An 11,808-nucleotide genomic window follows, 5' to 3' on the forward strand; every position below is an offset into this window, starting at 1 on the left:
CCAATTCCTCACACATTGAGAGTTTAGACTTAAATCACTTTGAAAACCTTTCAATTTTTGTAGAATTTAGCTGCTAAATTCTACATCTGTGCTGTGACTTCAGTTAGAAGAATAGGATAATGATCAGGACAAACAGTGGGAAGTATTTAAAAAAAAAAAGTATTTGCTGCACGTGAGGTATTTAACTAAATAAAAAGTACATTGATCATTAAAGAAGCCCCATGGTAACTAGTCCGAAACATTTCCAGTGAATGCCAGTCTGCAAGACTGTCTTAGAATGAGTTTTTAAGATCATCTAGAGAGCAAGTATCACCTTTCAAAAAGCCTAATCTTAAAATTTCACAGAAAAGCTCCAGCTTTGCTAAACATCCAAAATGTTAAAGACTCCCACACATATCCAATCACAACTTGAAACTGACATACACCTCAAATTCTTAGACACATTGTTCTTTCTTCAGAAATTCCAACTCTACACATCTCCCTCCCATTATTCTCATTTTCATGTAAAGGAACAGCACCTGCCCATTGCAAAGTCATGAAGGAATTCCAAGTTCTGTAAATAGAAATGGTGTAGCAGTAATGGAGCCCTACCCAGAGAAGAGCTAAAACATCTTTGCTCCTCCTCTCCCTTTTGGCAGAGCTCAGCACCTGACAGACTGTCCCTGAAAGGAGATGTGGTTCCTAGTTGCTGCCATTACCCTGAAACAAAACCTGGCTACTTAAGATACTCCAAAGCTGGAAATCTAAAAGCCACCATCACTAAATTAATCATAAAAATCCCTGAAATCAACTGCTAAGAAAGCAACAACAAAATCCACAATGCTAATTCATCAAACACCCACATTTTCTCATACAAACATTGGATATCCATGCTAGAAAAGTCCTTGGACCTCCACAAGTAGTCAAGTGCTGCTTTCCAAGGAAACAGGATGAGGGTTTTTCTGCATCTTACGTACAAGCAGTAACAAGTCAACATAAGTCTATTTCACTTAATTTCAGAAAGACTTTAAGAGATGGTTTCTTTCTATAAAATACTTTGGTTCTTTAAAAAGGGAATAAAACAAAAACACTCCAGAACAACATTTAACTGATGTTTGCTGATATGCCTTTTTATTTTCTTAATGTCAAAGAATCACTGAGATACACAGTTCATTTTGAGAATTTAGTTTCAACTATGACCCTGAAAAAGAAATTACAAAGTCATTCTACATTCAAATAACTCTTACCCTTTTAACTTAACTTTGTTAGTGTTACAAAACATAAGCTCACATTGCTAAGTACATATGAGATCATTCAAAAATTAAGACTTAAATCACAAAAATATATTAACACAATCCTAAACCAAACAAATAAAATATCACAGATGAGAGGGGGTCACATAATAATTTTTTTAAAAAAATCAGCATCAGAGTAATACTTCCTAGGTGGATCTAAGATCCTCCATATACATCTCCCAGGCATTAAAAACAAAATTAAACAGATGATAACAAATGCATCATAGCAGATAAAAATGGAATAAACACCCTAAGAGATACAGGTGGGGGAACATATGTGGTCTTTGGAAGCGATACACAGGCTGGTTACCTCACCCTCTTTGAGGGGTGAACAACCCACTCTTTTCTCTTAGTCATCCTTCAAAGGTCAGTAACAATCATTTTTCTACAGCAAAAGAAAAAAATATCACCTTGAGCATGCTTATACAAAAGCAGATGCTGAATAGATAATTCTCTAAGTATCACATATATTTGACATTCTAAAATGGTTGAATGCATTATTTTGGTATTTGGCTGCTAAGAATAAGGCCCACACCTTTCTACAGCCTTCAGAGCAGGCAAGGAATAGCAGGAGGGACTGGAATGGATGCTGGATCTCACACTACCATCCACCAGAATTTGACTAGCAGTAGATTAGAGTTGAAGAACCCACAGGATAAGAGGCAGCAAGATGGGTCTCCTCCAAATGCTGGCAAACCACAAGAGCAAGGATAATGAGTATAATAAGGCACCCGAACACTAACCAAGAAATTTCTCAGTTCTTAACTGGAAGATCTGCCCCACCCTGGGTGTGCTCATGAAACAGAGGATGGGGTTTGTCCATATTTCAAAGGTGTAGTTTCAACCTGAGCTGGACAGCCATAAACCCCAGGGACTGACCTTATCTCAGTGAGCCTTCGGAAGAAAAAAATCATGTTCCCTTCACTCACTGGACAGAAAGCCTCTCCTTCCTCCCAGATTGCTCTAGGAAAAGTGAAAATGCTAACTCACCTTGATGCCTTTGAAAGCCATTTTAAACACAGCTTTCAAACAAAAAATAACAGTAAAAAAAAAAAAAGGAAGCAGCAAAAATGCTTCCTTTAAGGCACTGAGGAGATGTGGAGGCACTTTCACACACAGCCCTTAACACAGTCACCCTCAAAGCCAAGGCTTGGACTACAAGTTTCTTCCATCAAGAAACTAAGAAAGCTTTTCCCACAGAAACATATTCCTCAAGGGACCTGATACACCATTACACTATCTGCGTGTGCAGAAACAGACCCTTTTAAAAAAGGGCCCTTTTGGAAAGGAACAAACACTGAATGCACTGCTCCAGCACACGCGACCGTGAGGGGACTGCGGCTGAGGGAGCTTCGCCTGCCTTGCTGCTGGTGGGGTTTTATGGCGTTTCCTTCACCTGAGCTGTGGGAGCGTTCGCCATCCCCCGTCCTTCCACGGGGACAGCCCGAGGAGATCCCCCGGCACAGGGATGGTTTGGGGTCCCCGTGGGGAGGTGCAGCCCGGGCACCGCCGCTGCGCGGAGCCGGGCCGGGCCGGGCCCCCTCAGCCCCGCTGCCGAGCAGGGAGGCAGGAGGGCAGTGCCCGATGTTCCCCCGCTCCGGGGCTGGGCACGGGCCGCGGGAGGGCTCTGCCCGCGCCCCCATCCAGGCTGTGGAGCTCTGCGATTCCCGGGGGAGGGACGAAGGGAGGGAGGAGGAGGGCGGCAGCGCATCTCCAGCATCTCCCCTCAGGGCAGGGCGGCGGGGCTGACACGGGCGAGCCGCTCCGTCCTCGGCTTGGCGAGGGGGAAACCAAGTGCCAGGGGCGAAGCTACTCGATGGAGAGGAACCTCCCTCCCTTCCCCGCCCTCCGAGGAGGGGGAGCCGGAGCGGGGCCTGCGCCCGGCGCGGCTGCCGGGAAGGGGCCGCGTTCGAGGCGGCCGCCCTGGACACGCACGTGGGGCTGGAGGTACAGGGATGGAAATAAAAACAAATCCCGAACGACAACAGCTAAGTGAAACCACTGATTTAGAAAGCCGACCAGAAAACTAACCCTGGCAAGTAGGGTTTGCCCTCCCCTTGGCTGCACTTATTGGCCGCGCTCGTGTGCAACGAGCTCGCATCTGCCAATGCCAGTGGTCGGCCGGCGTGTCCATCACCACGGGAAGAGCAACTCGCCGCTGAGGGAATAGATTCCCATCCATCCATCCATCACAAGGCTTAGCAGGTAGCCGCCTAGAAATCAATCACACACTAATAAAAAAAAAAAAAATCCTTCTCCATCAAATTACTACTGTAGTGCTCCCAGAAAAAGATCTATGTATCCTTGGTGAACATAGGCGTGGACTTCATCACATCCATCACTTGTCCAGCCTAAAATGATCTTTAAAAAAAAAATAAATAAACCCCAGCATCATAAATGAGGGACCCCAGTAAGTATTTATTAATTATATAACTGAAAAATAATACCCTGTTAGCATCTGTTTCCATTTGCCAGCCACTAGAAGGGAACAGAAATCTCTCACCTTTTTTCCTGACATGGTTTTTAAAACGGCAAACATTATCCATTATTTAGGTATAAAGCTAGGAATTTCCAAAACTGATCAATTCTATTCTAGAAAACTTTAACAACAACAATAATATTTTTAAACACTAGGCACCAAAAAAAATTTAAAAAGCATATAAAAATAGTGTCCTATGGCTGCTTTTAATAGAAATTGGAAGAGAGGTTTCTGGCTGACGATTCTGTAGGGAGAGACACTCTGTTACCAGAATAAGATGTGCACTTGGTCCCATTTATTACAATGTATTTCCAAAGCAACATAAAAAGCCTATTCTGCAAATTCATCTCCAGATCCAGCTAGCAGACAGTTGTAAAAAGCAATATCCAGCATTTCCTTAATCACAGCAAATTTACCGTCATGCATCCCAGCCATATTCTTGTTTAAGCGTCTCACCTTTCAAATCATTGCATCTGCCTTTCGTCCTCACATGGATTTTACAACATCACGTTCAGCTGGCATCCCGTTTGCGCGGAGGAGGGAGGCAGCAGGGAGAGCCGGAGCCGCGCAATACCCGCGGGGGGCTGAAGAGAAGGAACCTGCTGCAGTCGGGGGAGGCTCGCGTGCCCCTGTCCCTCGTCTTTCCGTCCCTCAGCGAGTCTCCCTCAGTCAGCTGCGAGCCCGGCTGTCTGGGCTGCCAGTCCCTGACTCAACATTCCCAGCATTCCCGAGGAGCCGGGCTCCAGCGGCGCGGCTCGGAGCCGCCGGGGGCAGCAGCAGCAGCAGCAGCGGCACACGCACCGCAGCCCGCGGCTCCTGCGAGCGCCTGGCTCCGGCCATTCATCGCCAGCCCGCGGGCTCCAGTCCCCACCCAGCCACGGCTGCGAGTGTGTTACTCATTGGGAAACGGCCTAAAAATACACCTAGGTCTGCGTAAAACTGCAGAGGATAAATTGCTTTCTCGCCCCTGTTCACCGAAGGCCAGAAGCCTTCAAAGGCAGGTGCTTCAGAACATGATGTCTAAAAATCTATTCCTATATGCGTGCATTTACATAAACGGAACAAACACAGAAAACCGAATCTGTGTTTGGGCTTAAGTGTAAAAGAAATTAAGATGACATCCATATTTATTTGTGGGGTTTTTTCAAAAAGCAGTATGCAGGGGAAAAAAACACAGATTAGCTGCCACACAAAGCCTGAAAGTCTCTTTCATATGAAAACTGCATTAAAAATTATTCCTGAGACTTCATTGCTTTTTATTCAGGGGAGTGAAAGAAACTTCCATAAACATCACTGGCTTCTCATCCTAAGAACAGAGGTTTGTTCCTTTTCTATTTTCCCCCTCTTCTCAAGTCTTTAGTTTAATTGCTTTGCATACAAGAAGTGATCACCTTTAGTCATTAGCAACAATGCACCCTCATGCCTTACCCTACACAAAATTTCACAAACATATTTTATCTGTCTCCTCTTGATGTCATTGCCATAACCATGATTTTAAGATCAATTTCAGAGCTGTAGTTGCTTTAATATAATCTCTATTTTATTTCTCTCTTGCCCACATATGCATCTCTAAATGCCACCATTGATAAGAACAACTCTTAGGGAATTACTGTTAAAAACTATATCAAATCAAATTGATTTCAACCAATCATGTTTAAAATTAGCATAACCATTTTATTGCTGTATCTGAATTATCCAAAGCCAGTGGAAATAACTGGCTTTGTTTGGAATAACAGGTATTTGTTTGGAGATGCTAGAATGTCAATCCCACCAGGAGCATAGCAGGTTTGTATTTCCCCAAGAAAGGATCATACTCTTACAGTGCCCACCTACTTAGCTATAATTGCAATAGAGGGCACATACGTTTTACGAGTTCATAATAATGGAATAACCATGATTAAAATCAGACTTCAATTGCTTTTAAGCCTGCATACTTATTTGAAGACACTTCTGCTCAAATAATTTCAAAACCATGAGAAATATGGACAGAGAAAATCTGTTCCTGAAGAAATTGACAAGAAGGGACATAGTTTTGTATACAAATAATTTCACTTGATCTGAAAAGCAAAGTATTCCTCAAGAGTTAGCAACTCTGCATCTGTAAGAAAATGGATAAGCACTACAAAATGTGGGTCACTACACTGAATGCTTCAGAGCACAAGAAGTGTCCATTTTCAGCTTAGCCCTTAATTTGGATTCAGAGTGAAATAAGAATCTCTTACAGACCTGTCTCAATATTGCTAAATCCAATTCCATCTCAGTACTGTTAATGACAGGACTTTTGTTCTAAGTGGTGTCAGCTGCTGACAGTTTTTTAAACAACATGTCACACCATTCCTGTCTATATGGAAAGACAAGGAACATCAGGTTCTGCCTTATCTTTTTGTGACTCATTCACTGGCAAAGACCGAGGGCCTTGTGATAGCCAGCAAAACCAGAAGTGTCCTGACAGAGGACCAGTAGCCTAAGAATCTTCTTTCCAAGGAATAATCAGTGTGGGAAGACAGAGAGCTCCCATAAGGCTGCAACAATACTACAATGAATTAAACTTGCTGTCATTCAATAACCTTTATAGCAGAGTTGATCACAGCCCATCTCAGAGCTGCAGACCCTCTGCAGGGGACTGCCAGCATTACCAGTGCCAAAGAACAGAATATACCCACCATGGATAAGACCATTCAAGAACTTTGAGGGGAAAAAATATTTTGCCAAATTATACTCAAAAATACTTGTTAGAAAAATGTGCAGTTCAAGAGAAGGAAGGGAAAAGTAATCAGAATTTTACAGTTAATCTACTTATTGTATTAGTAGAAACAACATCCATGCAAAGAACCTCAGGGTCACATAATCCAAACCCTTCAATAATATTCATTCCTCATGTTCAAGGCCATGCTGGAATCCAAATCCAAAGGGCAGGATAATAACAATTGTGTCCTTAAGGCTGAATTCTTTGCAGCTGATGAAAGTTCTCATTTCACTCTAATCACAGGACCATCTGTGTTGTCCTTGGTGCCATGATGCAGGTGGGTGCCATTAAACACAAAAAGAGCCAGATCCTATAAGTAAACTACCACTTTTTTTTATTGTAAGAGGTTCCCATTAACTACTAGACATATCTTTCAGCCAACTGTTAGAGGAACGCAGTCTGTTGTAAAACTTAAACCACTATTTATATTATAATGTGCCATGTGATGCAGTGTCTAATGTTTGCACTTGTCAACAGTTTCCATCTTCAAATAGATTTTTGGCTAGCAGACCTCAGTTTATTTATTTTCTACCTTAAAAAACTGTATAGTCACAGTTCTTTCTGCTTTCACGTCAGGAGCTGTGGAAACCCCACTGAAATTAATAGGCCAAATTAGCCCACACTAAGGCCCTAACCAAGTACATTAAATATGAAATAGAGATTTTTTTCAAGTCTCTTATTTTCCTTCATCTATGTTATACTGATTTTGGAAGCAGAAGAGTATAAAACATACTTATTACAACCATTCTGTTCACTTATTCTAAGCACAAATAATTTAAAATAACATAATGTAGAATGTTACTTACTGTCTTCAATGCCTGTGCATCCCTTCACCCTTCCCAATCCTTTCTCAGCTGTGGTACTACGACTTTAGCAGCAGCTAGCTCCCTTTCATGCTTTGGTGAAAATGGATGTTATTTAGTGCTTAATTTCCTTGAAAACAGAAATGCAAATAGAATCTTGGTCCCTGCTGCATAATTCCTAGCAAGCAAGTGCAGCTGTGTGCTTTAAAAACCCAGGAAAATGTATTTCAGCTTTTCATGGAACCTGGCCCCACCCTATTCCTCTGTGCTTCCCTAACTTGATTTACACTAAAATTTACAGAGCTAAAAAACTAAAAAAATATTGCCTTTACCATGATATGGTGATGAGATTTCAAGTAAGCACTTGAACAGAAAGAAAGGAAAAAAACAAACAAAGTAATTGAAATAAAATTCAATTTTCTGTTGATTTTGGAATGAGGCCCTATCAGTCAAGTTCACAGAGATGGTGCATTCATCAGTCATTAACTATGGACTGTTCTTTCCTCTTTATCAGTTTATATACTCACCTACAAATACCTGTCAAACTGAATTACAAAATAGTTTCCACTACATGTTAAGCTTCTGTTTTGCTTTCCTCATGACATATCACCCAAGACTGCCATTGTGGTTTTAAAAATTGTTAATAAAATTTATTATTAATTTACATGATCACATACTTTCCAAAGGATAAAAAAGTGTTACTTCAATATACCTGAACACACAAGAGGCCATTGAGGAATTCATTCTAATGTCTTATAGTAAAACAAAACAAGCAAGGAAAATATACTCATTTATAATTACATAATTTAGCACTTTATTGTGTACTGCACAGCCTATATGTATTCAGGATAGAAATAGAGCTACTCTGGCAGATACTGTTAATATCATGGTTAGAGCAAAAATACCAAAATAACTTAATAGTAAAAACAACCATCTCACAGAAGATCTCCAGCTTCCACATCTCAAAACAGGGCTATTAATAGGCTTGTGCACCAACTCTACAACATATTTCAGAGAGTTAAAAATATTTCCTAGGAAAACTCAAACACCAGGAATTTCTAACAGCACACAGCAAAGACAGCTTAAACATCTTGAATTAGGTTTAACATTTTACATTTTATCAATAGCCTTTCATTTCCCTGGTTGGAAACACAGTATTACTGCTACCACGATTGTACACATGAATGTGCACAGTGACTGTTACATAGAAATGCTGCTAAATGAGCACTGAGTAGCAAACTCCTAGATGCTGGTTTGGGGATTTTTTAATCACTTCAGAGCTAATGTCCAACTGACTTTTCAGTAAGAACTAAGCTTTCAAAGGCCAACCTCACTCCTGAAAAGTAAATCCAGATACTAAAATTTTACTTACGAGGGTCAACACGAGGCACTTTGTCTGAAGGCAGCTGAGGTTCTCCTCTCAGTTCTCAAGCTGCACAAAACACAACTCCTTCCCTACTGATGATCTCAACCTCTACAGCAAACCCAGCACATACAAACACTGGGATTGTAGGACTATACACCCCTACCCATCCCCTTTTCCTAACAGAACTACAGGGCAGTTATTCAGTGAGGGAGCCTTTTATTGGCAGCACAATCTCCAATTTTAAACAGCTGAGTACTGAAGCCTGAGGCACTGCCTTAATCATGTTCACATGGTGGGAGGGGAGGATTGGGGTGGGAACAAAACTACCTGAGCTAAAATCTATCCACCACAGCAGTCCCCAGTGGAAGCAAATTTCTGCAGGGAGTGTGGCCCTATTAGATGAACCAAATTCAGGAATAATGTGAAAATAATTAAAAGCTGTATGGCTGCTATAGCCCTGTATGGCTGCTTTGAAACTGACACTGAGCCTACAGCTGCTTCCCCCTTCTGTGCTCCTTGTGGATTCTCTTGAGGAGCTGCTTGTCCAACTGAATAACAAGAAATACAAAACACCTGACCATGGATGGCAACTCCAGCTCCCACAAAGTTTAATTATTAGCTAATAACTGACATTATGTAGCAGGTGTGAGCTTCGCACTACTGTTACATTTATAATAACATGACTGGATAGTATTCCATCTGTTACTGTATAGACACATTGTGACAATTTTTAGACTGTTTTGAGAGGGTAACATGTTATAGCCAGTTTATAATACTTCACAGGATTACACAAAGTACATTTATGGGGAATTAAGTTGGATTTACTTTATGTATTAATTTAAACAATTTAAAACACGGTTTAATAGGTGCTTTTATACATACAGTAATACTCATCTGCATGCAAACATGAAAAAAAACCTCCAGAAATTCCACAGTAAAAAATCTATGATACAAAGGTTCAGGTTGTCTCAATCTTGAAATCTTCACTACAAATCTTCACCAGAGCCTTTAAGAAGAAAACACTTTTCTTGCTTCAGTGGTTCATCCAAAACTTTTGTGGTACTATAAAAAAAAATCTAGAGAAGACAAGAATGTTAGATTTCTATCTTTACTAATGTAGTTTTTGCTTCATGTACAACCTAAGACTAGATAAGGAGTCCTACATTTCAGTAGCCAGACAGTTGTCACATAGTCCATAATCTTCACTGAAGTAACCTTAACTTTGTTAAGTTACTCACAACAGGACCTCATAACCATTGGATATCCATTTTGTCATTGGGATTGTCAGTGCTGTGACACAGAGTAACACATAACACAAACAATTCTGATTACTTCATTTAAGTTCTAGTCTTCAAAATTGAAGCAAGATAAAATGTAGGCTTTAAAATTGAATATTAAATATAGGCTTTAAAATAAAGGCTTTAAAACATCCTTTTATCAGTATTTCTATATCAATCATCCACTAGCTTGACTTCGTGAAATATCAGGACTTCTCCCACATTTGAGCAAAAGTTGGCCACTATTTGAGGATCTGACTTCAAGAGGTTATGTCCCCTTACTGTACCAATTCTAGAACTAAAAAGAGATTATGGTCTTTTTCTCATTTATTTTATCACTTAGAATCAGCCCTGTAAACCACATGAATGCAAGCACATGTAATTACATTTTGTAGAACAACTCTGGTATAAAGAAGAAATGGCTTAGCATTATCTTGATTTGTGCCTCTGGACTCTCTCAACTCCCAGAATAGCAAATTCCCATGAAGAATTCCAGTTGAGAATATGCACAAACTTATGCCAGTTTCCAAAACATGCTTGAGAACTGGGGTAGGGGGAGTTTGTCCAGTCCAAAACATGATTTTTCTAACAATTCAACAATTCAGTTCCTGTGCCAAGAATTGTTTCCTGAACCTGTATAATTTACTAGCAGAGATGTAACTGCAGGTGAAGTTCCTTCTCTCTGCTTGATTGTCTGACTACAGAAGCATCTAAGGAATAAGTTCCCCTCAGAACCTGAAATGTGCCTTTAAAGAAAGCCTATTTAGTACTGATGATTGCAGATGAAGCACTTTCCTTAGGGGAGGCTTTAGATCCAGGATCCAACTTGGCAGTGCCTTTTCTGCATTCCTCCCCTGAGAGTTTCTGCTTTCTTCATTGCTCCAATCCCACTTTTACATCCTATTCCACTCATAAAGTTTGCTGCTTATCTTTCTAACTAAGAGTAAATTGTGACTTCAGTGACAGAAATCACACATTGTAACAGAGGAACTTATGTATATACCAATAATGGAGGTCAACATTAAATTCAACTGATGACTTTTTATTTCTTTATTAAGCTGTATAGAAAAAAAAATGAGAGAAGGCTCACAAGTTAAAATAGAAAGGGAGAAATATTTTTAATTGTCAGTTTGATATTATATAACATTTCCCTACAACTGGGCACGAAATGGCTGCTGAAGTGGAGGAATTCCTCCCTGCCAGTCTGGCACTTCTATTTCTTGTGTGCAGATCGTGAGCATGACTGTGCCCGAGGTGTAACTGTGCCATGGGGGAGAAGGTGGCTCCCATAATAAAGTTCTTGCAAATTCAAGGATTTTTTTTTGTTACCACTCAGTTCTGGTCATGGATTAAATATACCATAGCAACTTTCATCTCCCCATAATTTTCCTGTCCATTTAGACATAATCTTGGAAAGAAAACTTCCTTGAATTAGCTGAAAAATTATACACCTTGAAAACACAGGAAGAAAAATGAAGCCTATAAACAATTTTTACTCTGTCCTTCACTCACCTGTAAGGGTGAAGAAATACAGATGCTCCTGTCAATGCATTGGTATTGAGGATTCTTTTGACAGAAAAAAAAAAAAAACACAGAAGAAAACCATAATCTATGCTGAAGCAATATAGAAATCATGAGAAGAAGATTTAGAACTCCCAGAAAAAAAGCCAGGCAATAAAACCAAACAGAAGTATTGATAAAACTCTTTTGTTAAATTACAAGCTAAAGGAAGCAATGCAATGCAGTATTTCACTACATTTATCAGCCAAAGAGAAGGTAAGAGAAAAGTAATGGAAACCCTCAAAAATATAGCTTATTTCCATTTTTTGCTCCTTCAGGATGTCAGATACCTATATACAAATG

The 11,808-nt window shown here is 40.4% G+C and overlaps 1 protein-coding gene across 18 annotated transcripts in view; it reads right to left on the reverse strand.

Moving 5' to 3' along the window:
* Positions 1–11,521, reverse strand: part of ERC2 (ELKS/RAB6-interacting/CAST family member 2) — a 421,439-nt gene extending 409,918 nt beyond the window's left edge. For 3 of the 18 annotated variants that reach the window (XR_010368542.1, XR_010368531.1, XR_010368530.1), the window contains exon 1: positions 8,675–9,979. The gene's annotated coding sequence lies outside the window, so the exon portion shown is untranslated. Of the gene's footprint in view, positions 1–4,209; positions 4,634–8,674 lie in introns of those variants that run through there. The other 15 variants (XR_010368540.1, XR_010368527.1, XR_010368535.1 and 12 more) reach the window with 12 other exon arrangements.
* Positions 11,522–11,808: the final 287 nt, after the last annotated feature.

Source organism: Passer domesticus, chromosome 9 (genome assembly GCF_036417665.1).
Source record: "Passer domesticus isolate bPasDom1 chromosome 9, bPasDom1.hap1, whole genome shotgun sequence".
Classification (NCBI taxonomy): Eukaryota; Metazoa; Chordata; class Aves; order Passeriformes; family Passeridae; genus Passer; species Passer domesticus.